The sequence below is a fragment of the Microcaecilia unicolor genome, chromosome 5, assembly GCF_901765095.1.
Source record: "Microcaecilia unicolor chromosome 5, aMicUni1.1, whole genome shotgun sequence".
Classification (NCBI taxonomy): domain Eukaryota; kingdom Metazoa; phylum Chordata; class Amphibia; order Gymnophiona; family Siphonopidae; genus Microcaecilia; species Microcaecilia unicolor.
Window position 1 is genome coordinate 108,009,369 of NC_044035.1, and position 26,853 is coordinate 108,036,221.

The 26,853-nt window shown below is 41.6% G+C and overlaps 1 protein-coding gene across 1 annotated transcript in view; it reads left to right on the forward strand.

Annotated features, from left to right (window-relative positions):
- WDFY4 (WDFY family member 4) overlaps window positions 1-26,853 on the forward strand; it is a 593,767-nt gene that overhangs the window by 274,179 nt on the left and 292,735 nt on the right. The gene's annotated exons all lie outside the window — the stretch shown is intronic.

The following is a 26,853-nucleotide window of genomic DNA, read 5'->3' on the forward strand; positions in this document are numbered from 1 at the left end:
GGGAGGTACATGGGCGTGTCGGGGGCATTCCAAAAAGTTACACGTGTAGTTATAGAATACTGTATAAGCATGACTAGTATAACTTACAAATCATTTGTCAAAGATAATTTGCATATTTTTGACAGTTGGCCATGCCTACTTCTGGTTATGTTAGTCAATCAGAATCAAGGATCTGCCCAAGCCACGCCTACTCCCTATTCCACCCCACTTGATGACATCACTTGATGTGGTGACATAACCCCATTTCATTTGCATAACTCCACCCTCCCAAACCCATTTATTTTCTCCCACTTATCACTGTTAAGTGTGATTCCTTTTACCTTCAGCCAGGTCTTCCATCTTCACCCTTAGGGATCTTGCTCATTAATTCACCTAAATAATCTCCCAAGGGAGGATTATACTCACCCTCCTTGCTCACAAAAATCACAGAGTCTGTATCGTGGTAAAGAAAATGCTGTTGGAAAGCATCCAGGAGCTTTACAGCTCTAGACGGGCATGCACAGTTCTAAAAGAGGCTATGAAGATATCAGTGTTACTGATTCATGCTGTGTCATCATGTATATGATCGCACATGACGCAACATATTCAGGGGAAAAAAGGTACATTGACGCCTCTCACAATACTTGTGGTAGGTAGATTTCTTCTTTGACCAAACTTTCCCCGCAATGAATTGAAGAACAGTTTTGCAATTTGTTGTCTTGCATGGTTCATGCTAACCTGATCAGCATGTAAAAGCATGCCTTCTTTCTAACAGAAATCATCTATGTAAATGGTTTTTTTGTTGTTCAGCATCAGTACACCATTGTGGAAACCCCGATGCTTCCAGTTTTGATTCAGTGCATGTTTATGTATCCTGCAAAGAAATGAGTATATGCTTGTTCAAAATTTCAGCCCTTGTAGATTTCAGCGATAGCCATTTCCTTTAGTGATAGCTATTTCCATTTCCATGGAACACCAAATTCCCACTAGGATGCTGTCACTGTCAGCATGAATACATTTCTTCTGCTGGCCTGTCTCAGTGCACATCTGACACAACAGAAACATGAGCTTTCTGTGCATCCTGATGGGCAGCATGGTGAAAAAGAGCCCACGTGGAGGGTACACCTTGACTTTCACAAGCCCAAAATAATCATGGGGGGGGGGGGGGGGGACACAAAATTTTCATAGATGATTTGTGGATGACCTACAGGATATTTTTTAATTTTATTGACAAAAGGGTACAGGCTGGTAAAATCGTAAGTGTATTTTCTTGTCCTGTTTAGCCTGTTAGTACATATGGATGACGTTCTTCTACCCCAAAAATTAAAGGTTCAGGTAAAGTCGTTCTGGTCAGAAAGGCCGCACAGTTTCTATCTGTTTTAACCATCCTGTGTCATTCATGTTCCCAAATGCTTACAGTCTTAAACCCTATCTCTTATAGGTAATCTGTCTTGTATTATGTTTGGTAGTTGAGAAACTCAAGGGTGTGATGCCTGTTAGCAGATTCTGTTTTGTATAATCATAATAGATCATGCAGCTGTGGTAAAAGCACCTGTTAAATTCAAAGGCTGTGCTCACACCATTAACGAGGGCATAGCCGTTGAGAAATTAGTCACCCACCTGCACTTAGAGTGTGCCTGATATGTATATGTTTCTTGTCCTCAATGTACATCAGCCACCGGATTCCGGGGGTTCAATATTTCTTCGTCTGCCAGTAATAATTATCGGGCGGTGGCAGCTCTATCATTTTTGTTTTTAGGTACATAAATCTTGACATGGTCATACACATGGAAGTGAGTGTGTTGTATTAAAACAGGTCTAGACAATTCTTTAGGGTTACAGCCCCATCCCCCACCCCCAGTATTTCTTCTTCTTCCATAATCCTCTCTGTCATTTTCATACTATGTTCTCCAGGGCCACTCTTAGCAAGTGCGGGGCTCTGTGCAGACCAATTTGATGGGGCCCCATCCTAGCTCCGCCCCCACCCTAGCTCCAGGGCGGCCACCCCTCCCACCAAGCTCCCTCCGATCTCCCGGGCCATCCCCTCCGAGCTCCAGGGCCCACCTCCCTCCCTCCAAGCTCCAAGGCCCCCCTCCTTCTGAGGCCTCCCTCCGAGCTCCAGTTCCCCTCCCTCTGAATTTTAAAAGTTACCTCGTCGGGTTACAGGCAGCGGAAGGTAGCAGCAGTGAAAAGAATGCGAGCTTGGCGCTTCAGGAGCCTTCCTTTCTCTCTCTCTGTCACTCAGCTGTGGTCCCGCCCTCATTTCTTTTTTTTTTTTATTTTTTATTTTTTTTATTTATCATTTTACTTAATTACATTCACATTTGTCACATAAATGTAAGGAAATACAGAAATTAATATAAAAAGGAAAACATTTTCTCTCAACAATATATATTTACATAATTGCCCACAATTGGAAGATCCAAGATCAGGAAAACAATCTTAAAGAAAATAAGAAAAACTCAAAATGGTTAATCTTACACTTCACATTTTCTGAGGGAGGAAGGCTAATCGGTTATTGCAGCCGGTACAGTGGTAACTGAAGGAAGTTGCTGCAGAGCATTCTTCATCTGTTTCCACAAACTCTTATAATTTCTTAGGTTCAAACAAATAAGTAATAAGGAAATAAAACACTTACAAGGGAATCACGCTAGGAAGGTCCCACCTAGGGCAATGATTCCTGGCTTAAAAGCCAAGACTTCACACCTCCCAGTCTGTGATTCCCTTGATGTGTCAGGAAATATATGCATCTTTGAACCCAAAAAACTATCAACCATGTATCAGAAATACAATTTCAAAACATTGTTCCTATCTAAATCAAAGACAAAAGTCACTAATAATATAACTCTATCTATAACTTCTGAATTTTCCAAAATGTCGGTTAAACTTACATCTCTTTTCTCTGATAAAGAAGATTTATAAAGGAAATATAATTTTAGTCACCAATAGGTGGCTATCAGAAGGTATTAGCAAAGTATCAGAGAAATATTTCTTCAAGAATTCAGTAGCTGATATATAGGATATTATAGGTAAATTTATCATTCTCAAGTTCTTTTCCCTTAATTGGTTCTCCAGAAATTCCAATTTTTACAAAAAAGATACTATTGTTCATTACCAAATTGTCTGATTTTCATAGAGAAGCCATTTCCATAATCAAAGTCTCTATTTTTATATCTTGGACTTCCACTTTGTTAGATAGGTATTAATATAAATTCTTTAACTCACATAGTGAAAAATTTTAAACATCTGAAGAAGAGAGTTATTCACATTCTGCTGCAGTTCCTATAGTACGTCCATTATGACATTATTGGCTTCACCAAGTCCAATTTCTCCACAGAAACCGCTCCAGATATCTTCGGGGGGAAGAGCTCACTCTCCAATTCCCCAGTTGGTTTATTATCCAAGTCAATGCTGCACCAGGACCTCCTCAGGTCACGTGAAAATCCTAATCCACTTCGGGCGTTTCCATTATTGACCTCCATAGCGAAGCAATACTGTTTCCGGGTCTTGGAGGGGTCGTGCCAACAGGGGGACTCAAAGTCACTCCCTCTCCACTGAAATTCGGCAATAAAGCCTTGCTGTTCCCCGAAGCAGGAACCGATATCCCCGACGTTGTGACCCCGAATCTCTCCAAAATAGACTGAGAAGTGGTGGGAACCCCAGCCATGTTCGAGGAGGACAACACCATGGCTTTGCCTTTTCTCTTCCACATTCTCTGGGGAGCGCGCCTTCTTCTTCAGGCATTCTGGTGTAAAACGGGAACTCAACTAACGTACGTCCTCCCTCAACACCATCTTGGATCCTCCAGGTTGGGACACTCTTTGTCTGGTTTCTCCTCAGTGGCCTGTCTGATATGGGTAACCCTACAGCATAGCCCTCTGAGTCATTGAAACACGGAAGCCCCTCCACCACTTACAAGGTGGTGTCCTTTCGGAGGGGTCCGCCCTCATTTTTTGTTTCCACGAGGGCAGGACCAGAGCTGAGAGAGAGAGAGGGAAGGCTCCTGAAGCACCGAGTAGCTCGCACGCTTTTCACTGCTGCCGCCTGCCGCTGCCTGTAACCTGACAAGGTAACTTTTAAAATTCAGATGGAGGGGGACTGGAACTTGAACGGTCGGGGTGGAGGCGCGCCGCACGGGACCCCCTTGAGCGCGAGGCCCTATGCGGTCGCCTCGGTCACCTTGCCCTATGACCGGCCTTGATCTTCTCTGTACAGGATGCTACACATCCTGCCTGCAATATTAGGCTGCTTCTTTTTATAAAGCAAATGTCTTATGCTTATTCTCTCTGTACTAGCATGTGAAAGCCTCTTTCTCGTCAGGCATCATGCTTTCAAAACTGTAATATTTTTTTCTCAGATATTTCCCCCACATAGCTTTGATTTTCCATGATGTTAAAAAAGTGAGGAAAGTACCCTTTGCTGCCTTCAAAGCCCATGGCTTGTGGGAGCTTGCTAAGTTTTGTGAGCATAAAATTTAGAGAATCTATAAAGTAAATACCTAACATGTCAACCCTAATTTGCAAACACTTACCATCCTGCACTAACAACCCAATCCCAACTCCCATCTTTTCATGCAACAGCTGACTGATGACAAAATAGCCATCGTATCCTTTTGAGTTGTGGGCTATGAAAGTGTATTCCTTGAACTGTTTGTCAATAAAAGCCCCAATGAACTCAGAGAGACAGCTCAACCCCTTCAATTTCCACTCATGCTCATAGTAAAGATCCGTTGCAAAGATGTAATTGGGGATAAGTACGCCTGTCTCCTACATACATTCACAATCATAAATGATATACCTTTCGGCCTAGCCAGCCGTGTCATATTTCATAAGTGCTTTTCGCCTTTCATTAAGGGATCACCGCATTGTGGAAATTTTTTTCACTTTGCATTTGTGTTTTTTTTTTCTGTGCAAGAGTCACTCTTATCGCAGAATATTTTAGTCAAGCATTGTATCTATGGTACAAAGTTCCATAGGTTACTAAAATAGGGGCTCATTTTCAAAGCACTTAGACTTATAAAATTCCATAGGTTACTCACATAACTTTGTAAGTCTAAGTGCTTTGAAAATATGCCTCTATATGTTTTTTTTTTTAATAAACTGAAACTAGATGCCTTTTTGCCCACTTAATCCAGGTGACCAGTTATAAAATTACCCTCATATTCCATAGTGTTGTATTTTTGAGCTATAGTGGTATGTAAGCATGAATGAATTAGTGCAAGATCGCATATACATTAATCATATAGGGCATCATTGGATGATGTGATATCTGGATAGTGAGGAGTAAAATCAATCCCATGTCACGCCTTTCTTGCCCCTAGAAAATATTAGGTGGGACCTGCAAACGGTAACGCATCCCCATGTATAATTTGATGGATGATGAGTTGTACTGGTGTGTGGTATCTATGGATGCAGTAGGGTGGGGGATATGTGTAGCATGTGTGACCAGGAGGGTGTGGATATGTGTTTGGTTACACATAGGTAGATAGGTGTGTACATATGAGTGGCACATTTTATGATCTGGAGGCCAGCCCCCTTGTACTCAGCATTATTCCATATCCTTGTCTTCAAAAGTCACTTGCCTTGTATCCCCACTTTTCCAGTTAAATAAGTTTGAAATTAGAAAGATTGGGTAATGTTAATGTGTTTCATTGCTAGTTCAGCAAGTTCAACAAAATTTGATGCAAGCAAAGTATCTGTGCAAGTATCTTTTATTTAAATTTTTAATAACATTTAAGCAGACAGTCCAAGATCAGTTTAACAATAATGACTGGACTCTTCAGTGAGGTATATTCATATAAATAGCAAAATATCAAGGACCATCCAGATAGAAACAAAAATAGGCCCAATGATGCCACTTGAGGGCTATGTTTCTAGAAGTATGAACTTGTCACCCTTGTGGCATGAAGGCAATACACAATCCAGCATTTTTGGTTATCCCATTTCCTCAGGAGGCAAAGATGAGGAGTGAGGCTAAGGGGGACATTCAGAACAGTTCTATCTTCACAATGAGCTACAAACCAAAAAGATTGTACCTGGACACAACCCCAGCACATATGCATATAGGACTAGATTCTGTATTTGGTGCTATAAAAATTGGCACTGAAAAAAATACACCTAGGCGTATTCTATAAACTACTTCTAAAGTTATGCGCAAATTATAGAATATGCCTAGTGTCCATCCACATGACTAAATTTAGTCGTGGATATTTACGCAAAGTAAAACTTGGTATAAATGCTGACTAAGGGCCCTGTTTACTAAGCCGTGCTGTAGGCGCTCGAACAATTTAGTGCACGCTAAAAATGAGCATGCACTAACATTAGAGACACGCATAGGAATATAATGGGTGTCTCTACTGTTAGCATGTGCTAATTTTTAGTGCATGCTAAAAAGTTAGCTTGCCTAAAGTGCAGCTTAGTAAACAGGGCCCTAAGTAAGGTACGGAGCGGGTATATTCTATAACAGTGTGCATAGTTTTTAGAAACACCCACAGCCCGCCTTTGGCCATGGCCCTTTTTCAATCCAAATCTTAGAATTTTAGCAAATCACTTTACAGAATATGCTTAGCAAGTTGTGCACATAAATTGTAATTAAAGCCAATTAGTATTAATAATTGCTTGTGAAGTGTAATTATCGGCACTGATTGGCTTGTTAAGATAATTAATTTGCATGCACTATGACCTGATTTGCAAACACAACTCAAGTCACACTGTATAGAATTTGAGGGCTAATCCCCCTGTTTCCCCACCCTCTCCAGCATCTGGGGTTGGATACATTAAACATAGGGGAAAACAAAAACAAGGGATATCTATGCAACAGCTTATACATAAATTCACCGCTTTTATTACAAATAGAAATATTCCCAATGTGACACAAATTCTCTGCCAGTTTTCTACATCCAGTTCCAATCCCAGGTCTCGATTCCACGGCTCAGTTAGCCTAGAATCAGTATCACACTCTTTCTCTCCAAATGTCAAAGTAAAATATAATTTAGTGATTAATTTGTTCATAATTCCTAGAGTAATCAAGATCTGTTCAATGTTACTCCTAAAACAGAGGGAACCAATTAGACCCTGTCCCTCCAGTAGGCAGTTTATGTAATTGTAAATGAATAAAATTTGTATGGGTAGGGATGATATATAGGGGATTTGAAACTGAGGAACCTTTCCATAACGGCCTCAAAACTATAAGGTCCTTCTGTGCCATGGACCAGATCTTCAGATAAAGTATCCAGTGATGAGATAAGCCTCCTTTCTTTATTAAAGAGATAAGTGGGGAGGAAAGCTCCAACAGGTTGCCCTCATCTCCCTCAGAGCTTCTGTCCATATCTTAAATGTATGGTTAAGAATGGACTAGTTGAACTAAGCCCTGTTATGGTGAGTGTATCTGATCCATAGTGTAACAAAACTGCCGAACTGTGGCCTCAAGCTTGAGCCTCCTCTAAGTCAGACCAACTCATTCCATATCAAGCCCTATCCAAAGCTTCAAGTCTACTAAACACGATGCCAGGTGATATCTATAGAACTCTGGCATTTCTAAACTACCTTAGTCAGTTGGGAGTTGCATGTAGCCATCTTAATTCTAAGACCTTCTTTTGCCAAAAGCTGTGAAAAAAAGATCTGGGAGCTGTTCATGGCCAATGTTGGGACAAATATAACAACTGTGGTAATATCACCATTTTCACCAAATTCACCCTCTCAGTAAGACAGATGTGTGCAGAGTGACCTCTCAATCTTCCATTATTCCAACAAACAAAATACATAGAAAGCTTAGAAAATAGAAGTTACATACTTAAAAATAATTCTGAATGTTTTCTATTATCGGATGGCATTAAACCATTATGAGGTGTTTGCTAGTCGTTTGCAAGGTAACCAGTCTACCTGGTATTCTGCCTTTTCCACATCACCAACTTTACTGGTCTTAAAAACATATACTATTTGTGATTTGAGATATTGTTAATAGAATAGTTTCTCATTTGCTAAAACTATGCCTTTTTTTCCAGTGTCCAAACATTACAGTGCCCTCATATAACTTTTAAAACCTTTATTGTCAGCTGATGGAATAGCTTTACTGCAGTTTTAAGAATCATATGTAGATTGTGGTGTCATAGTACACGGCATCTACTATTTGCCCTGGGGTCTGTTTAATTATTTTTTAAAATTAATTTTGATTATTACAGCTGAATTACACCTCAGTGAGCAATGTAATGATATTTGTTAATTTATCCCAAGGAACACTTTGTACAACAAGCTTTTTGTTGTTGAAGGTTAAAGACTCCGTTATTGGTTTTTCCCTAAATATGCCCACATCATTAGCTCCTCCACTGAAGAGGTTGCCATCTGGAAAAGGCAGCACAGAGACATTACTCAGGCACAAGTGCATGAAATTGGTGTTTCTGCATCTTCTGTCTCCATTCTGTGAGGAAGAGGGCTGTAATTAAAGAAGCTGGGATCGCAGGAAACATTACTCATTCGGTGTTATTCGTGATCATGTCAGCGGCTGACAGCTCCACAACTCTTTGATAAATTGTTCCTCCAAGTCGAGCACAAAAAAACTACAATTTCAAAATTTCTTGTATCTTCAGTAGAACATTCCGGATGAGAGCTATCAGATCTGACTTGGGACTGTGTTTTTTTTTTAGCTGGGTACTAAATCATCTTCCAGCTGAAAAGGGCACGGAAATTTCAGAGAAGTCCTAATTTATAAAAGAGAAGCAGTTCAGTCTATTCATCATCGGGTTTTTTGGGATGCAGTGGGTGGCTGTCTTGGGAGTCTCAGGGTGTGCCAAATATCAGTTGTTAACAGGGGCTATTTGGAACATATGTGGAGGTTAAAAAAATAGAGTAGCTAAAAAAAAAAAGTCAGGCAACTATAAACACTGGACTCTAGTAGTGTCCTCCACTCTTAATAGGAACCAGATCACAACCTTCTTATCATTTCTATAGCACTACTAGACGTACACAGCATTGTATACAAACACGTAAGAGGCAGTCCCTGCTCAATAGAGTTTATAGTCTATTCAAGAACAACAAACAGGACAAGGGATTTCATTATTTTTATGGGAACATTTAAAAACATGGGTATTAAACACCCCTTTGTTTTCACCTTCCAAAACCCATTTGAATATATTTACTTCAATCAGAATTGGGTATCCCTACAACAAAGTTTATTGATAGCGTGTTGTATGTGTAGAACTTGAACTGAACTTAATTTCTGAGATTTGTTTTCAAATAAGCTAATTTGAAACACAACATTTTTTGGTGTTCTAGCATGTTTTGGAGACAGGAGACAAAAAGAATTGAATTTCTAAAGTTTACACTTGTCAGCAGAAATGTCAATTGCCCAAAGCTTCAGTCTTTGTCCATTTGCGCAAAAAAATCTATCTAAAGTGGAGTTTATCTCGCATTCACTTACCTCATACTTGAAGCAGAAATGGCTGAGCATTCAGACTGCAAACTCTTAAGTAGTTTGCTTGCAAATTGCAGTGTCAGTACAGAGGCAGATTTGAAGGTGGATCTGATTGTCCATGAAGGGGAGGGGTGGGGGGGGGGGGGGTGAAGAAAACCAAGTTTTATTAAAAAGTATTGTAGTCGGAGTTCTGTTTCAGGGAATGAGGTTAAAGTCACTGGCCTTAATATTCACAGTGAGTTATGCTTTTGCTTGTGAGTGATGTACACACATAGCTCAGCTCTCAATTTGTGGCAGTTATAAAATAAGGCTGTTTAACTTGCTTAGGGCTCCTTTTACTAAGCTGTGGTAAGCACTAGTTCGTGCTTACCACATCTTAAAAGGGGTTTCTGTGGGACGTGCTGAGGCCTCGTAAAAAGTTCTGAATATATATGAGCAACCACATGCTAAAAAATGTTTCCATTTTTCTGGGAGGGGGCATGTCTGGGGGGGGGGTCGGAGAGTGGGCATTTCTGATTAGTGTGGTATCAGCACTTGAGCCCTTACCACCTTCAAAATTGGTGGCGGTTATTGCTTACTCGCTAATTTTTGGTAATGACTGCGTGCTAATAGCAATAGTAGCGCATGTACTTAATTTGAAAAATCTGCAATTTTTCCGGCCAGCGGTAAAAATGGCCATTAGCACATGGGAAAGGACCACGTAGAGTATACTAAGGTCACTTTCTACTGCAGCTTTGTAAAAGGACCCCTAAATGTCCAATTTTTTGCATATAAAAAGGAACCAGAATTAGGTAGTGGTCAAGGTGATGTTAGCATTTGTCCTTCCAATATGTAATCATCATGGTCAGTGTGGATTTAAACATTGGCCATTACATTTAAATCAATAACTTAATGTTCAGCACTGACTGATATATAGATATCGGTGCTGAATATCCAGTACCTCTGATGTTCAGTGCCAGTACCAGAATAACTGTCTAAATCTTAAAACAGCTATTCTACTGTCCCAGATTACCCAGAACGTTATCTGGTTACTGGTGTCGAATATTTGGTGATACCGTGAAAACTTCCATCTCCACTTCATCTCTGCCATCCAACTGCCTTGGGACAGTGAGAGAAATTGTCAGGGGCATTATCCAGATAATATCACTGAAAATCCAGGTTTGGCCCTGATGAAGGGCACTTATTCAGGAAGGAGTGGAGTAGCCTAGTAGTTAGTGCAGTGGCCTGAGAACCTGGGTTTGATTCCCACTGCAGCTCCTTGTGACTATGTGCAAGTCACTTAGGGCTTCTTTTACAAAGCTGCGCTAGCGATTCCCGCACGGTAAATGAGAGGAAGCCCATAGGAGTTGAATGGGCTTCCTCTCATTTGCCACACCAAGAATCGGCAGTGCGGCTTTGTAAAAGAGGCCTTTAACCATCCATAGCCCCAGGTTCAAAATAAGTACCTGTAGATAATATAAAAACCGCTTTGATTGTAACCACAAAAAGGCGAGGGCTCCAGCGGTAACCCGGTGGTAATGCGCTACCAGATTACTATTGGGCATGCCCGCTCTCTACCCACCGATGCTAGAAAATAGAAAATATTTTCTACCACCGGAAATGGTGTGTGACAAGCCTGGAACTGCCAACGGGCTCCTGGGTGAGCCCGGTGGTAGGGCCAATTTGCCGTGTGCAAACCCAGAGGCAGTCATATCGCCAGGTGATAAAAAGGCCCCTATGTGTTTGAAGTTAGGCCTGCTAATAAAGTGTGAAGGGTCATGGATTCGATGTACTGCCTTTCTGTGGTACGGTTAAAGCAGTTTACATAGATTATATGCAGGTATTTTCTCTGTTCCCTAGTCAGCTCATAATCTAAGGAGTCCTTTTACTAACCTGCAGTAAGCACCAGTGCATGCTTACCACAGGTTAAAATGCAGTACCACGGGGCACGCTCAGACATCCTGCAGTAGTTTTTGCATGTATGCATGCTACCCAAGTGCTGAGAAATAAAATAAAAATTTTTTAGCACTGGGGGCATGTTTGGGGGTGGGGAGTAGGTATGGCTATACTAATCGGTTAACGTGTGGGATTGCCGCATGCTAACTGATTACCACAGGATTGGCACATGACCCCTTACTGCCACAAAATAGGTGGCAGTAAGGACTCACATGCTAATATCCACACACTAATGGGGAAATTAGCACTTGGCTATTATTGGAGAAATAGAAAATTCTGCCTTTTACTGGTAGCGCTAAAAGTGGCCTCAGCGTGTGTGAAAGACCCGCGTTGTTTGTTTGTTTTTTTTGTACCTGGAGAAACAGAGATTTAAGGGGCCATTTTACCAATCTGTGGGAAAAAGGGTCCTGTGGTAGCGGCGGGGGACATTTTTCCCATGTTCAAAGGCCCTTTTTGCCGCAGTGGATAAAAAAGCCCCAAAAACAAAATGGCCATGCGGTAAGAAAATTGAATGAATTGAGGTTGTGGGGAGAGGGGCGATTCAGGAATACTATCAGGAAGTACTTCTTCACAGGTGGTTGATACCTGGAATGCCCTCCCGTGGGAGGTGGTGGAGATGAAAATGGTGACGGAGATCAAAAATACGTGGGATAAATACAAGGAATCTTGTATAGAAGACATGGAGCAAACAAACAATGTTAATTAGATGGCAACACCAGTAATTGGGAAGCAAAGCCAATGCTTGGCAGACTTCTGTGGTCTGTGCCCTGATTGTGGCTGAACAGATTCAGCTTCAGTAACTGGAGAACAAGGCCAATGCTGAGATAAAGCATACATATGTAGTATCACATCATAACTTATACTATGAGTTTATCATGTTGGGCAGACTGGATGGACTATATAGGTCTTTACAGGGCCACAGAGAGGGGGGGGGACAAAATTCTCGGGGCCCGGGCCTCCAAGGGGGCCCGGCGCTGCAGTCCCACCTGCCACCGCCACCGGGCCTCTTCCACCCGAACCCCTGCCAGCAGAAGTGCTGTCTTCTGTTCTGACTCCGGCATGCATGGCCCACACAGACACGCTTCTCTCAGCTGATCTTTGCTGTACCCTGCAGGGCTTCTGTGCGTCTGACGTGCAGGACGTCAGATGCACAGAAGCCCTGCAGAGTACAGCGAAGATCAGCTGAGAGGAGCATGTCTGTGTGGGCCGCGCACGCCGGAGTCAGAAGACAGCACTTCTGCTGGCGGGGATTTGGGTGGAAGGGGCCAGACCCGGTGGTGGAGGCGGGTGGGACTGTGGCGCCGGGCCCCCCTCGGGGGGGGGGGGGGTGACGACAACCTGGGGGCAGTGGCGTAGCCAAGGGTGGGCCTGGGTGGGCCCAGGCCCACCCACTTTGGGCTCAGGCCCACCCAGTAGCAGCACACCTATGATGTGGTTGGCAGGGATCCCCAAGCCCCACCAGCTGAAAACTACCAACAGCTGTCCCTCCTACGTACCTTGTAAACAGCAGCGAGAAGCAACTGATACATACTGCTTGCACTAGCCCCACAGCTTTCTCTCTGATGTATTCCCACCTATGTGGAAACAGGAAGTTGCATCAGGGAAGGCTGTGGGGCCAACATGAGCAGTGTGTATTAGTTGCTTCTCGCTGCCAGTGAAAATCTATTTAAAAGGTATGCAGGGGAGGGGGGGATGTTTGAGTGACCATATGGCATGCAGGCGAGAGACAGAAAGACCAAATCACTTGTGGGGCAGGGCAGAGTTCTGCCCACTCATCCTATGCCCAGGCCCACCCAAAATTGGGTGTCTGGCTACGCCCCTGCCTGGGGGGGTGGCAGTGGGGGCGGGGCCCAGGGGCGGCCTTGCCCCGGGCCCGGGCCAGTCTCTCGGCGGCCCTGGTCTTTACCCTTGCCAACATCTACTATGTTATTAAGTTACTGTGCTTTGGAAGGACCATTATCTATTAAGTTATGTTATCTAATTATCTAGTACCTTTTGTCAGACCTTACTGTATGTTTCTTTGAGGAAGATTTCAGCTGTGAATACAGATGAATTTTCTTCGCAATGCCTTGCTAAGTTAGATCACTTTGAAGATCAGTCAGTTGGACAAATGCTGTACTGCCTCTTTAATTGAATTAGCCCTTATTCAGTTGTTTAAAGTTAGACCGCTCCTAAGAAGCAGTGGTATACAAAGGAACTCCACGAACAGCATACCTTAATGTCGAGCAGAATGGAGCTGGAGGAAAAGTCTGTCGTAGGCATATCTTACAATGTATAAGAATTTATTACAAAAGTATAAATTAGCACAGTGGTTCCCAAACCTGGTCCTGGAGGCATAGGCGCCGACTCCGTGGGTGCTGTGGGTGCTCGAGCACCCCCAATATTTCACCCACCGGAAGTTTGTTCACCCACCTGAAGTTTGTTCCCTCCCTCCCTCCTTCCTTCGAGTTCCAGGCCCCCTCCCTTTGAATGTTAAAAGTAATCTATTTTACCTCGTTGGGGTTAGGGCGGCAGCAGCGATAAAATGCATGCAGGCTCGGCTCGGTACTTAGTTCAGTTTTCCTCTCAGCCATGATTAAGCATTAATGTGAATGGATGGAACATGGTGGTACATTGAGAATCAATAATTGGACACAAACATGGTGATTATTTTGACAAGATAGCCTCGGAAGCACTGAGGGGCAGAGCCTGAGACATAAGTGATATACATAGGACAACATAAGAGATAAGTGGCAACTTTATCATATATTTGGATTAAAGATTCACAGGCCACAACACAGTGCATGGCGGACAATATATCGCACCAGGAAGACTACCTTGAGTACAAGTACAAAAGACTCACGAATTGGGGACTTAACATATTGCACGTGTCCAAACTATGTAACCAATATTTGACATGTAAAAGATCAAAGTATTTAATGTATGTGTCCATCTGGAAATTAAGTAATGTGAGAGTTGAATAACGCTGTGAATGTGGAATGAGAGTGAGCTGAACGTAAGCCTCAGGGAAAATATATATGTGTAACTGTAAGTTGGAATAATAAAATGTGTATGAGAAATTTATATTAAAAAAATTTCTAACCGGAGTACTTTATGGTAATTTGTTAGATAATAGGACTCTGGGGATTCATATTTATCCCCTTGTATTTGATAGAAATTAAATTTTAACTGCCAGACCCTCGACCATTCTTCTGACGTACGGAGATCCCTTCTCATCGTTTCTACTCCTCCAGGGTATCCACTCTATGGCTATTTTCGTGTCATCCACAAAAAGGCACACCTTTCCTTTCAACCCTTCAGCTTATCTCCCACAAATATATGAAACAGAATAGGCCCCAGCACCGAACCCTGAAGAACTCCACTGCTCACCTTCCTTTCCTCCGAGCGGATTCCATTTACCACCACCCTCTGCAACCTGTCAGTCAACCAGTTTCTTATCCAGTTCACCACTTTCAGTCCTAAGTTCAACCCTTTCAGCTTATTCACGAGTCTTCTGTGGGGGACCGTATCAAAGGCTTTGCTGAAGTTCAAGTAGATTACATCTAGCGCAAGTCCTTCATCCAGTTCTTTGGTCACCCAGTCAAAAAAGTCAATAAGATTTGTTTGGCAAGATTTTCCTTTGGTAAAGCCATGTTGCCTCGGGTCCTGTAACCCATCAGTTTCTAGAAAGTTAACTATCCTTTCTTTCAGCAGTGACTCCATTATTTTTCCTACCACCAACATGAGACTTATTGGTCTGTAGTTTCCCACTTCTTCTTTGTCATCACTTTTGTGAAGAGGGACCACATCCACTCGTCTCCAATCTCACGGAACCTCTCCCGTCTCTAAAGATCTATTAAATAAATCTTTAAGAGGTCCCGCCTGGACCTCTCTGAGCTCCTTTAGTATCCTGGGATGTATCCCATCCGGCCCCATAGCTTTGTTCACCTTCAGATTCTCCAGCTGTTTATAAACTCTTTCTTCCATAGACGGCGCAGTATCTACTCCATTCCCAGACGTTCTCTCGGCAGCCAACCGCGGTCCCTCTCCAGGATTTTCCTCTGTGAACACCGGAGAAATAATTGTTTAGCACATTCGCTTTATCTTCATCACTCTCCACATAGCCATTCTCATTATCTTTCAGTCTCACAATTCCATTCCTATCTCTTCTCCTTTCTCCAGGATATCTGAAAAATATCTTTGTGTGTTCCGGTTAAATGGTGTTTATGGAATAAATGTGCAACTCACTTCCACCTCTCTTTTCTGTTTTGTTTCGTTTGTATTTTCCTAAATGTTAGTTTTGTTTTGATGTTCTGGATATTCATTAATCTATTGTAAACATCTTTGGTATTCATTTTAATTATTTATTCATTTATTTATTTATTGCATTTGTATCCCACATTAGCCCACCTCTTTGCAGGCTCAATGTGGCTTACAATACATCATGGGTACTGGAAATAGAAGTGAATATACATTAGTTTTACAGAGGGTTTGTGTTACATGGTGGTGAATTATATAATGGTGTTAAAGCAAAAGACATTATAAGACAGTACTAGAAGTTCAAAGATTATACAGTTACACATGTTGATCTTTGTGATATATCTTGTCAAAGAGATAGGTTTTAATAGTTTGCGGAAATTGGTCAGTTCATAGACCGTTTTCAAGTTGCATGCTCGTAAGGAAAAGGTAGATGCATGCATTGATTTGTTATTTCAAACCCTTACACTTGGGAGGATGAAGAATGAGGGGTGTATGGAAGATTTTTTTGCGTTCCTGGGTGGTAGTTCTATTAGATCTGACATGTAGGCTGCGGCGTTACCATGGATGATTTTATGGACTAAAGTGCAAAGTTTGAATGTGATGCGTTCTTTTAGTGGGAGCCAGTTGTAGTTTTTTCTCATAAGGGTTTCGCACTTTCGTATTTTGGTGTGCCGAATATTAGTCTAGCTGCCGTATTCTGAGCTGTCTGGAGTTTTTTGAGTATTTGCTCTTACAGCCAGCGTAGAGTGAGTTACAATAGTCCAGATGACTGAGTACCAGTGACTGTACCAGATTGCGGAAGACAATCCTTGGAAAAAATGGTCTAACTCTTTTTAGTTTCCACATTGAATGAAACATCTTTTTGGTTATGTTATTTGCATGGTTCTCAAGTGTTAAATGTCGATCAATGATGACTCCGAGGATTTTCAGGGTGTCCAAAACTGGTAGTTTAGTTTAGGTGTGTTAATGGTGGTAAATTTATTCTTATTGTATTGCGAGGTGAGTACCAGGCACTGGGTTTTCTCAGCATTGAGTTTCAGCTGAAATGCATCTGCCCAGGAATTCATAATATGTAGGCTTTGCTTGATTTCATTGGAGATTTCCCTTAAATCTTCATGGAATGGGATGAAGATTGTTACATCGTCAGCGTATATATATGGGTTTAGGTTCTGATTTGATAGTAATTTGGCCAAGGGTGTCATCATTAGGTTGATATTGTCGGTGAGAGGGGGGATCCCTGTGGAACTCCGCATTCAGGTTTCCATGTCGCTGATGTAATCGAGTTTGAAGTCACTTGATATGAGCGTGTAGGAGGAACCTTTAACCAATTGAGAACGTTGCCTCCAATTCCGAAATATTTCGAGGATGTGTAATAAAATTCCGTGGTCAACAATGTTGAATGCACTTGACATGTCGAATTGTAGCAAGTAGAATGTTGTTGCCGTTTGCTATCAATTGTTTGAATTTGTTCATGAGTGTGACTAGTACGGTTTTCAGTATTGTGATTAGAGCGAAATCCTGATTGAGAATCGTGTAATATCGAGAACTTGTTTATATAGTCTGTGAGTTGTTTGGTCACTATGCCTTCTGTATTTGGTAATTAAGGGGATGGATGCTACTGGTCTATAGTTCGTTAGTTCATTTGCATTTTTCTTTGCATCCTGAGTATAGGGGTGAGTAAAATGTTACCTTTTTCCCATGGGAAGAGTCCATTTTGTAGCATATAATTTATGTGGTTTGTTAGGTCTTTTATAAATTGTTGAGGGGCTGATTTCATGAGGTTGTTTGGGCATATATCTAGTTTGCAGTGAGATTTGGCGAATCTTTTAAGGGTTTGTGAGATAAGATCTTCCGGTAGTATTGTGAATTCTGTCCAGATTCTGTCTGCTGGATATATTCCAGGGTCTGGGTCTAGGCAGTCCAGGAGTGTGCTGTATTCAGTATGGCTGACAGGTATTTTAAGTCGTATGATTTTCTCCTTGAAGTACTTCGCCAAGTCGTCAGCTCCCGGTATGTCTTTGCTGTTGTTGGTGACTGGAGTGGTATCTAATAATTTATTTACAAGTTGGAAGAGTTTGTGTGTGTCTTTGTAGTTTGGTCCAATTTCAGTTTTGTAGTATTGTCTTTTGGTTTGTCTTATGGTATATTTGTATTTCCTTCGGAGTTGCTTCCAGTCGTTAAGTGTGGGATCGTCTTTCTTTTTGTACCAGCTCATCTAGTTTCCTAACTTGTGTTTTGAGTTTTTCAGTTCTTCGTTGAACCATGGTATTGAGTTCTTTCTGTGCGATGTTCTGGTTTGGATTGGGGCAATGATGTCTAGTGTTAGTTTACATTTGTTGTCCCAATTTGAGAGGAATTGAGTTGTGTCTGTTTTTGTTGTCCAACCGTCGTTGTAGATCTGTTGCCAGAATTTAACCGGATCTATTTTTCCTCTTGTGGTGTAGGTTTTTCATATTTGTTTGTTAGGTAAGTCTTTCATTCTCCATTGGAGGGTTATATGTGCTTTGTAATGGTCTGACCACAGTGTAGGTGACCATTTTGTGTGTGTTAGTATAACGTTTGCGTCGTGGTCAAATTTGTATGTTATGAGGTCTAATGTGTGTCCTTTTTCGTGTGTTGGTTGCGTATTTTGTCCTTGTAGATCCCATAATTGTAAGAACTCTCTACAGTCTTGGGTATTTGTTGTGGTGAGATCTAAAGGTAGTATAACAAATGTACAAATAAAGAATAATATTGTTCACAAAGATATTGAACAGGACCAACCCCAGAACCGATGCCTGAGGCACTCCACTCATCACCTTTCTTAGTTTAGATTGAACTCCATATACCACCACACTATTTTTTCTATCTCTTAAACATATTCAAATCAAGTTCCATACCCAGGTTGCTCAGTGTATTTATGGCCTTCCTATGAGGAGTAGAATCAAAATCTTTCTGAAATTACATTCAATTCCTACCCCCTACTCTATTTTTTTTGGTCAGCCAAAGAATCCAGTTTATTTGACATGCTCTTCTGGTTAAACCGTACTGCCCCAGATCCTGCAACCCACCAGATTCAAGAGGTTTTACCACCTTATTCTTCTGAATTCTCCAATTTTTTTCATAGCAGAAATTGGACTAACTAGTTTGCAATTTCCTACTTCCACCCTACTATCACTTTTATAAACAGGGACTATTTCCAGTTCTTTCTAGTGCTACAGGATTACTCTCATCCCCAAAGATTTCTGGAACCTATCCTTCAGAGGACCGTCAGAACCTTTCTGATCCCTCTTTATATTCTAGTTTCTTTTTAGTTCACCTGAGCATTTCCTTCTATAAACAGAGTGGCATCTATGCCACTAATGTATGTGTTTTTCTCTAGTTTCTTCTCCACTGAATATCTAGCAAACAGTGTTTATTAGCATTTCTGTTTTTTTTCCTTATTCCCTCCACACTTATCTTTTGTTTTCTCCCCCCAAAAGTTGATTATAATCTAAATTTATCTCTTTAGCCATCTTTTCTTCTACATGTTTATTTGTCTTCCTGACTGCATTTATATGTTTAGCTCAGGGGTGGGAAACCTCAGTCCTCGAGAGCTGCAGCCGAGTTGGGTTTTCAGGATTTCCCCAATGAATATATATGCGATCTATTTGTATGCAGTGCCTCCATTGTATGTGTAACCCTGGCCTCACCAGTCCGGGCACCAGCTAGCTCGTCACAGGTCAGAGACACTCAAGACCAGGGCCACAAAGAGTTTTGCAATCCCAAAACTGGGGGAGGTGGAGGAGTTAATCCAGTTTAAACTGTGTCAGCTCCTTTATTGAAGAGAGCTGCAGACAGATGGTTCAAGCTCCAAGTTTCAAGATAGCCTGAAGAAGGATGGATCTCCACAATTATTACATTGAATAAATTCTGTGGTATAAAATATATTCTGCCTGATATTCAAAGCAATTTAAGTGGCAGAAGGGACTCCTGCTCACTTAAAATGCTTGAAACTGCCCAACTCCAATATTCAATGGCACTAAATTGGACAGTGTTCCTGAATATCATCTCTGTTCGCCCATGTAGAAAGTGGGCAGTTCAGGGGGGACAGGGGACAGTATTGGGGAGGAGCTGGTAACATTCAGTGCTGGGACCCGCATAGCTAACCAGGCCAAGTTAAGACTGCTCAAAAGCTGGGACACAATTTTTATCTCCCCTCCCCCCCCCCCCCCCCCAGCCTCCTCTCATTCCCTGAAGCAATCCCTTCCTTCCAGGCAGCCCTTCCCCCAGCCCGCAACATTGACAACCTCCTCCTCCCAGAACGTCTCCCCAACCCCTCCGGCCTACCTCCTGTCCATGGTGGTCTAGTGAGGGCAATGGGGGTAGGAGTGAACCCACTTGCTCCCACCCTTAGCAGCAGCATCTTCAAAATGGCTGCTGTGACCTGTTGCGGCAGTCTCATGGTACTGTAGGACAAATATCTTTCTATCTAAATGTATGTGTGTTAGGTCTGAATTGAATATTCGTATTTGATTTGTATTTAAATTCATATATGAATAATCTGGGGCTCTACTGTGCTAAATCCTATTGAAATAAATGCAATCTCTGATTTCACGTTGCTTCTTTTATAATTTGCAATGTTAAAGCTCAATGTCCATTATCCATATTCTGTGTTCATATTCGTCTGAATAATATTTTTCATTATTCGTATTTGGTACAGCTCTAATAAATATGAAATGAGGAATTTACCATATATTATAATGTAAGCTTTTATTCTGAAGCTGGAGTCAGAGTACATTTTTACCGAATCCGACTTCATCCAAAATTGCTTCCAACTCCACGACTCTGACTCCATAACTGTGTTGACTTTTACCCCATCTGTGGTATATTCCCAGGGTTGGAGTGATCCTCGTTTCCACCAGCCCCTCCAGTGCTGTTGCTCAAAACGATGCATTGACCTTCTGGATTTTGATGCACAACATAATTGCTTTGACCGAAAAAAGAGGCGTGCACCCTTGTGTTGTGTGGTTAAACTCAGAATGGCTCCAGCCTCAGATCACCAGCACTGTTGGAGTAGGAGCAACTGAGAATTGCTCTTTCCTCCTGAAGATACTACAGATAAGATAAGGTGAGAGGAGTCTGGAGTGGGTAGGGAATAGGTTCCAAAGTGGTTTTCGTGTCTTTCATGGCACAGTCAAAGGAAGTACAGCCAGACCTGACATTCATTCTGTGTATACCCCTACATTTGCCTATCCTAGTTCAGATGACATAAAGATCAGAAATTGAATCTCACTGGAAATCAAAAACTTACTTCAGGTCTTGGGTCCACAGTGAGATTTGTTGATTTAAAATAGCTTGAGGTTTCTGCCATGTCTATGATTTGAATGATTGCCAGTTTTCAGTTCAGGTTCCATATGACGTCTCAACTGAGCTTACGTCAGATACTTTCTTAACAGCACTTCAGAATGATTCTAACTGGTATACTGATGTTATTAATATTCCTCCAGATATTCTGTTAAAACTGAAAGAAATCTCCATTATTAAGGAAGACTGTAGTAATCCAACACATGCCTATACAGAATTGAGAAAGTTAACTTTAAAAAAAAAACCTGAAAGGCAGAAATGAATTTAATCGGAATTAACACTCCCAGTACAACTCCGGTTATTCTCCAGCATTAATACAAATGACATTTCAGGCAAAGCAAATTTCAAAGTAAAGAAATCTTAGCAATGGCAACTTTTAAAACAAACAACTTGAAATTCTATGTCCTAAATGGTGTTAAAACAGTATAGAAATGCATTAACATGTTTCTCTGCCAGGAGGCTGAAAGGTTTTCCAGCCAGGAGGCTTGAATTAACTTGACTGACCTTAGTAGGCTGTGTTAACCTCACCTCCAGCAGTGTAGATAACTCTTGGCTGTGATAAGGCCTCTGTGCATAACTCTAATGGAGCAAGTGTCATTGAAGCAAAAATGGAATGTCATAACAGGGATATTTTGGGTCACATTAGGCTATACCTGAAGGTAAATAAAGTGAAAGAAGTTATTCATTTGTAGTTCTCTTTTCTAATTATTTCAGTATTAGAAGAAAGATAAACTTATAATCTGTTTGTAAGGTAACAGCTTTATCTTTATATTAGAAGGATAATTAACATCACTAATTATCTAATTAAGCTCATTAAGAATCTACCGACATTGCACCATGAAGCTGACATTATGTTGTACTGTCAAGAATAGCTTTGATTTCTTGGGAAGTAATTAAAATGTAAATTAGCATGCAGCATACCATTAAATGCACAGGGGAAGTTAGGGAGTCAGAGATTTGTTTCAAAACTGCTTATGGCCAGAAAACATTGTTTTTCAATAAAAGCAGATGTTTCTCTATTAATAGTATGTATTTGAATAATTTAGATTATATTATTATGTTGTGGTTGGTAACCGATTCACAACTAAATTGCATTCTGGTCATTCGGGTATGAAGTTTGTTTAACTTTCCAAAAAGTTTTAAAGAACTTTGCTTGCCAGCTGTTCATTACTCAGTGTCTGTAAATTACACCACTGTTTTTGTGCTTCATGATCAGCCTAGCACCCACATAGATGCTGCACTGTTGTCCAAAGAAAAGGTGTAAGAAGATCTGAAAGATGCTGGAACCTGACACCCAATTTTCTGTTTGATCCCTGGGTGCATATTATGCCCTTTCTGTTCCATGTTTCAGTTTTTGCATGGAATAGCAATCACTGTTGCCTGAATTATATTTAGCATGGGGTGTTATCAAGCTGCATTAGGGAAATAACCTGTGTTATTGGGTCCTTAACGTGACTTAAAGGGCTCTAATGTAAGTTTTCATGCTCAAATGCAATTATTTAAGCCAATGCATTTTCATGTATTGAGATGCAATACTTGAAAATGCATGCAAAGCAGCTCAATACTGTTTAAAGAGTATACCTCAGTTTGTGGTGTGCACTGAGTGCATGCTGCAAGCTGTGGTATCACCAGTAAAATAACCCCAATTAAAAGGTGTTGGGGTTTTTTTTTTTTTTACTGCTTGGGAGCATAAGGTCAAAGCACAGAAAGCACAGCCTGATGCTTTAGGGCGGCATCTTAAAGGGGCAGCTGACCTGCCCCTCCCAACACTCCTATTTAGCACCTGCAATCCCTCTCCCAACAAGACCTTCCAGTAAGAAACCCATCCCTGATCAAAGCCCCCCCCCCCCCCCCCGATATGGGCCACTCCCAAACCTGGTGGTCCAGGAGATCCTTTGAGCGGGAGCAATCTCCAGTCACTCCTTGCTGGCACCTTACCTCAAATGATGCCTCTAGCAATAGTCTTACACTACTACCACTAGGGGACCATGTTTCTATATGGAAACATGAAATCTGCCATGCTCCCCACTTCCCCAGGGGAATCCTTTGGAGTGGATGGGGGTTCACATCAGGTAGAGGGGGTCTGTGATGGGAGGCATTCTTTTCAGGGGGCTTTGATCATGGTAAATCAAGGTGCATTAAAAACCCTCCTTTTACCAAAGGTTGATAACCTTCTCTCCTAGCTTCAAATTCTTGTTCAACATTGTCAAGCTCAGGTGTGAAGTGTGTCAAGTCAGATCAAGCCATGGAAGTTGAAGTAAAATCATTTCTGGTGAAGTTAACTTGGCCTTAAAGACCTGGAGGGGAGCAGATGATAATCCAGGGACACAGGAACTGGGAAGGAGTCCTAAAGGTAGGGCAGGCAGGCCAGAAGATGATAACCAGGCAGAAATCCAGACTTAAACAAAGCTTTAGAAACACAAGTCTCAAAATGCCGTGCTACTAGAAGACTGTGGCTTCCTGAGTCATTGTTAAATCATAAGCTCAGTCATGGCAGATGCCTTGATGGACCAATTGTAACATTTCCTGAGAGGTCCTAATCCTAAGTAGTCATAGGGTAAGTTTTGCTTTGCACTGTGAGCCCTTGAAACTTCTCATGGTTACTGTAAGTTTTTCTGTCTCTTCCTCTGTGCAGTTCCTAATTCAAGACCTGCAGGTTCCTAATGTATTGCCCATTTCATTCCTGAATGTTAATGGATGATATGCCTAACCAGGAAACTTGGGTACCTTAGTATGGCAAAAAAACAGTGCAGTGGTAAAAGGGGCCCTGTGCTGGCTTTAGTGTGCAGGTTTGCTGTGTGCTAAGGCCCCCTTTTACTGCTGCCTGGAAAAAGGAAATTCCGGGCGGGGGATGGAAATGTCTCTGTGGTAAGTGAAACACATGCCATGTGTCCATTTCCTAGGGAAACCTTTACCACCACCTATTTAGAAGGCAGTAAGGCTCCCGCGCTATCCTAGCGGTAATTAGGCAGCATGCAACACTTCTCGATTACTGCCAGCTAAGCCCCCAGCGCCCAAAACGCTTTAAAATCTGATGCGCTGCAAACGGTGTGCAGTGGGGACAGGCACTACCGCTGGGCTCCTGCAGAAGCCCCGGATTGTAAAAGGGGCCCTGTGCCATTAATGTGTGATTTAGTGTATAGTGTCAAGCCACAGTGGTAACTGTTACCACAGCCATACAATAACACTACATGCTAATTCACATGTTAACTGCTTAACATACGTTAGCAAAAGATCATCATTCTACACCAAGGTCTTAAGCCAATTAAATAAACATTAGGGGTGCAAATGTTTTAATACTAGGGTTTGACTGAAATTTCTTCTTCCAGAATTAGTCAAATCAAAGTGAGAATCTAGGCCTACTTAATACAAATTTTCAAATACGCTATTTGTGGTACTTTAGGGCCCCTACACTAGCCTGCTCTAGTTATTTAATAACTGACTCAGGGCAACATAAATCAGAGACTGAGTATAATCACCAGTTGGACTGGTCCAGCCATTAGGCAAATAATTCAGATGTCTAGGGCAGCAGTTTTGTGGAGGGGGAGGGGGCAGCAAAGAGCAGTTGCAAATAGTTGCAATTTTCAAATAACTCTTTACCCTTGTAAATGGCTTTTGAAAATTGTTTTTATTATTGACATATTTAAAAACCAAAGTTTAATATTTTAAAAGTATTATGTCCAAATATGCATTTTGAAAAGGATTTTTCTTGGAAGGATGGTGTTGGGATGATTATGATTGCTAAGTTTAGTTATTAAGATCTTGGAGAGGGGCACAGAGGGTCTAAAAATGACCTGAGAAGGGACACAAGGCATGAAGGTTAGCTTAGGGTACCTAATACCCTTGCACTGGCCCTGTACACCAGGAAGACAGTGACCAGTTATTAAAATAAAAAAAAAAGTGGTTATTTCAGTCAGACACCCTAGGTACAGAATTATACAAATATAATACTTTTAAAGATTCATAGAACATTTTTTTGGCTGGACAAGTGAAAGACAATTTAAGATATGGGAACTGAGTATGAATAAAAAGACTGACCTACCCCTAACCAACAGTCACTGGATGGTTAGGGGTTGGGTGCTGCTATTTCTTGTTTTAGTATACGTAGAAGATACGGACTGATGCAGCTAAGATGAGAAAGGGAATTTAAGGTGCATTAAGCACTTAGGGGCCCTTTACTAAAGCTTAGTGTGCGTTAACTGACAATATTGTGTGCCAAGTATCACATGGTCCTAGATATAAAATAGGACATGCAGCACTTAGCGAACTCTAATGGCCATTAGCATGTGCTAAGCTTTAGTAAAAGGGCCCCTTAATGCACAAATTACTTTGCATTAAACTGCAATTGTACAAATGCGCCAACAGTCAATGCGATAGTTTAGAGGTTAGTGTGCGCTAATTCCCTTAAGTGCATTTTGTGTTAGGGGCGGGAATTAGACAGGGCATGGGCAGAGAATGGGTGTGGATTGCGTATTGCAATTAACACAGAATATATACCATAAACTAACTTTTGATTGTGCTATTAGCCTGGGATCACTTAGCACCTCCTCAACTGGAGTCAGTAAATATCTGTGCTAATTGTAAGCAGTGTTAGTGCATGATAATGAACATTTCAGTATGATAGCTGCAAAGGATGTGTTGGTCATGTCCCCGACAATTATCGTGCTGCCTTTGAATTTCAGGCACCTTGGGGCCGATATTCAAACAGTGGGAGGCAGCCTGCCAAGGTCGACACTGATCCCTGATATTCAATGCTGGGCCATTTCCGGTGACCAGCATTGAATATCCGGGTTTTTTTGGCCAGAGCAAATATTCAGCACTGGCTGGTTAAGGGGCCCTTTTACTAAGCCACGTAGGTGCCTATGCGCATCCTACCCGCGTCAGTTTTGAACTACCGCCTGGCTACCGCATGGCCCAGGTGATAATTTTTTACGTGTGTCCACTAGGCACACCAGAAAGTTTCCAGTATGGCAGTAACTGGGCAGTAATCAGATTTGTACATGCGTAGACCATTACCACCCGGTTAACACAGGAGACCTTACTGTAAGGTCAATGGTGGCGGTAAGGTCTCAGGCCCAAAATAGATGTGTGCTGATTTTTATTTGCCACACATCCATTTTCGTCCATTAAAAAAGGCCTTTTTTGCAGGTGTGCTGTAAAATGGACTGCGCGTGTCCAATGCACACATCTACACCAGCGCAGGCCATTTTTCAGCACACCTTAGTAAAAGGACCCCTCAGTTAATAGCGGGCAATGAAGGATTGCTATTCATGTCATCCAGTTTGCCCGCTAAACTTAGCCGGTCAGAACTAAATATTCATTTATCCAGTTAAGTTAGCTTAACTTTTCGGCACTGACTGTGAATATTCAACAGAGATAGCCAGTTATCTTGAGTTGAATATTCGTGATTAGGTGGCTAAATGCTGTTTAACCTGTCAGTGGACATTTCTGGCTGGTTAAATAGCTTTGAATATCGGAAGGATTAAGTTTTGGTGTTAAGGTGCATTAAGTGCAAAAACGTAGCACACATTAGTAAAAAGACCCCTAAGTGTTAGAATAATCAATATATAGACACAGTGACACCTCCTTTATTGTAAGAAATGGGTTGCGAAAGCAAAATCTTGTTTGTCATGAGAAGAAGATTTTGTTATACAGGAGTGCTGTAAATCGATACATTGATTTATTGTAACCATCAATTTTCTCTTCCTTTTTGGAAGAAGATATATTGAGATATTTGATAGCATACTGTAACCCATGATAGGGAAGATAAAAGTATCTTCCGTACATTAAAAAAAATAAAGGTTAACTGTGATCTGTGAATGCATCTTGGATGAAAGAACTGGAAAGCAGAACAGTGGAAGGTCTTGATATGTTGGTTGATATAGCTGGAAAGCAGAAGACTAATGGGACTTGAGGGGAAACTCAACAAATGTGAAACTGTGCCATATGTTTAATGCTTTGTAACAG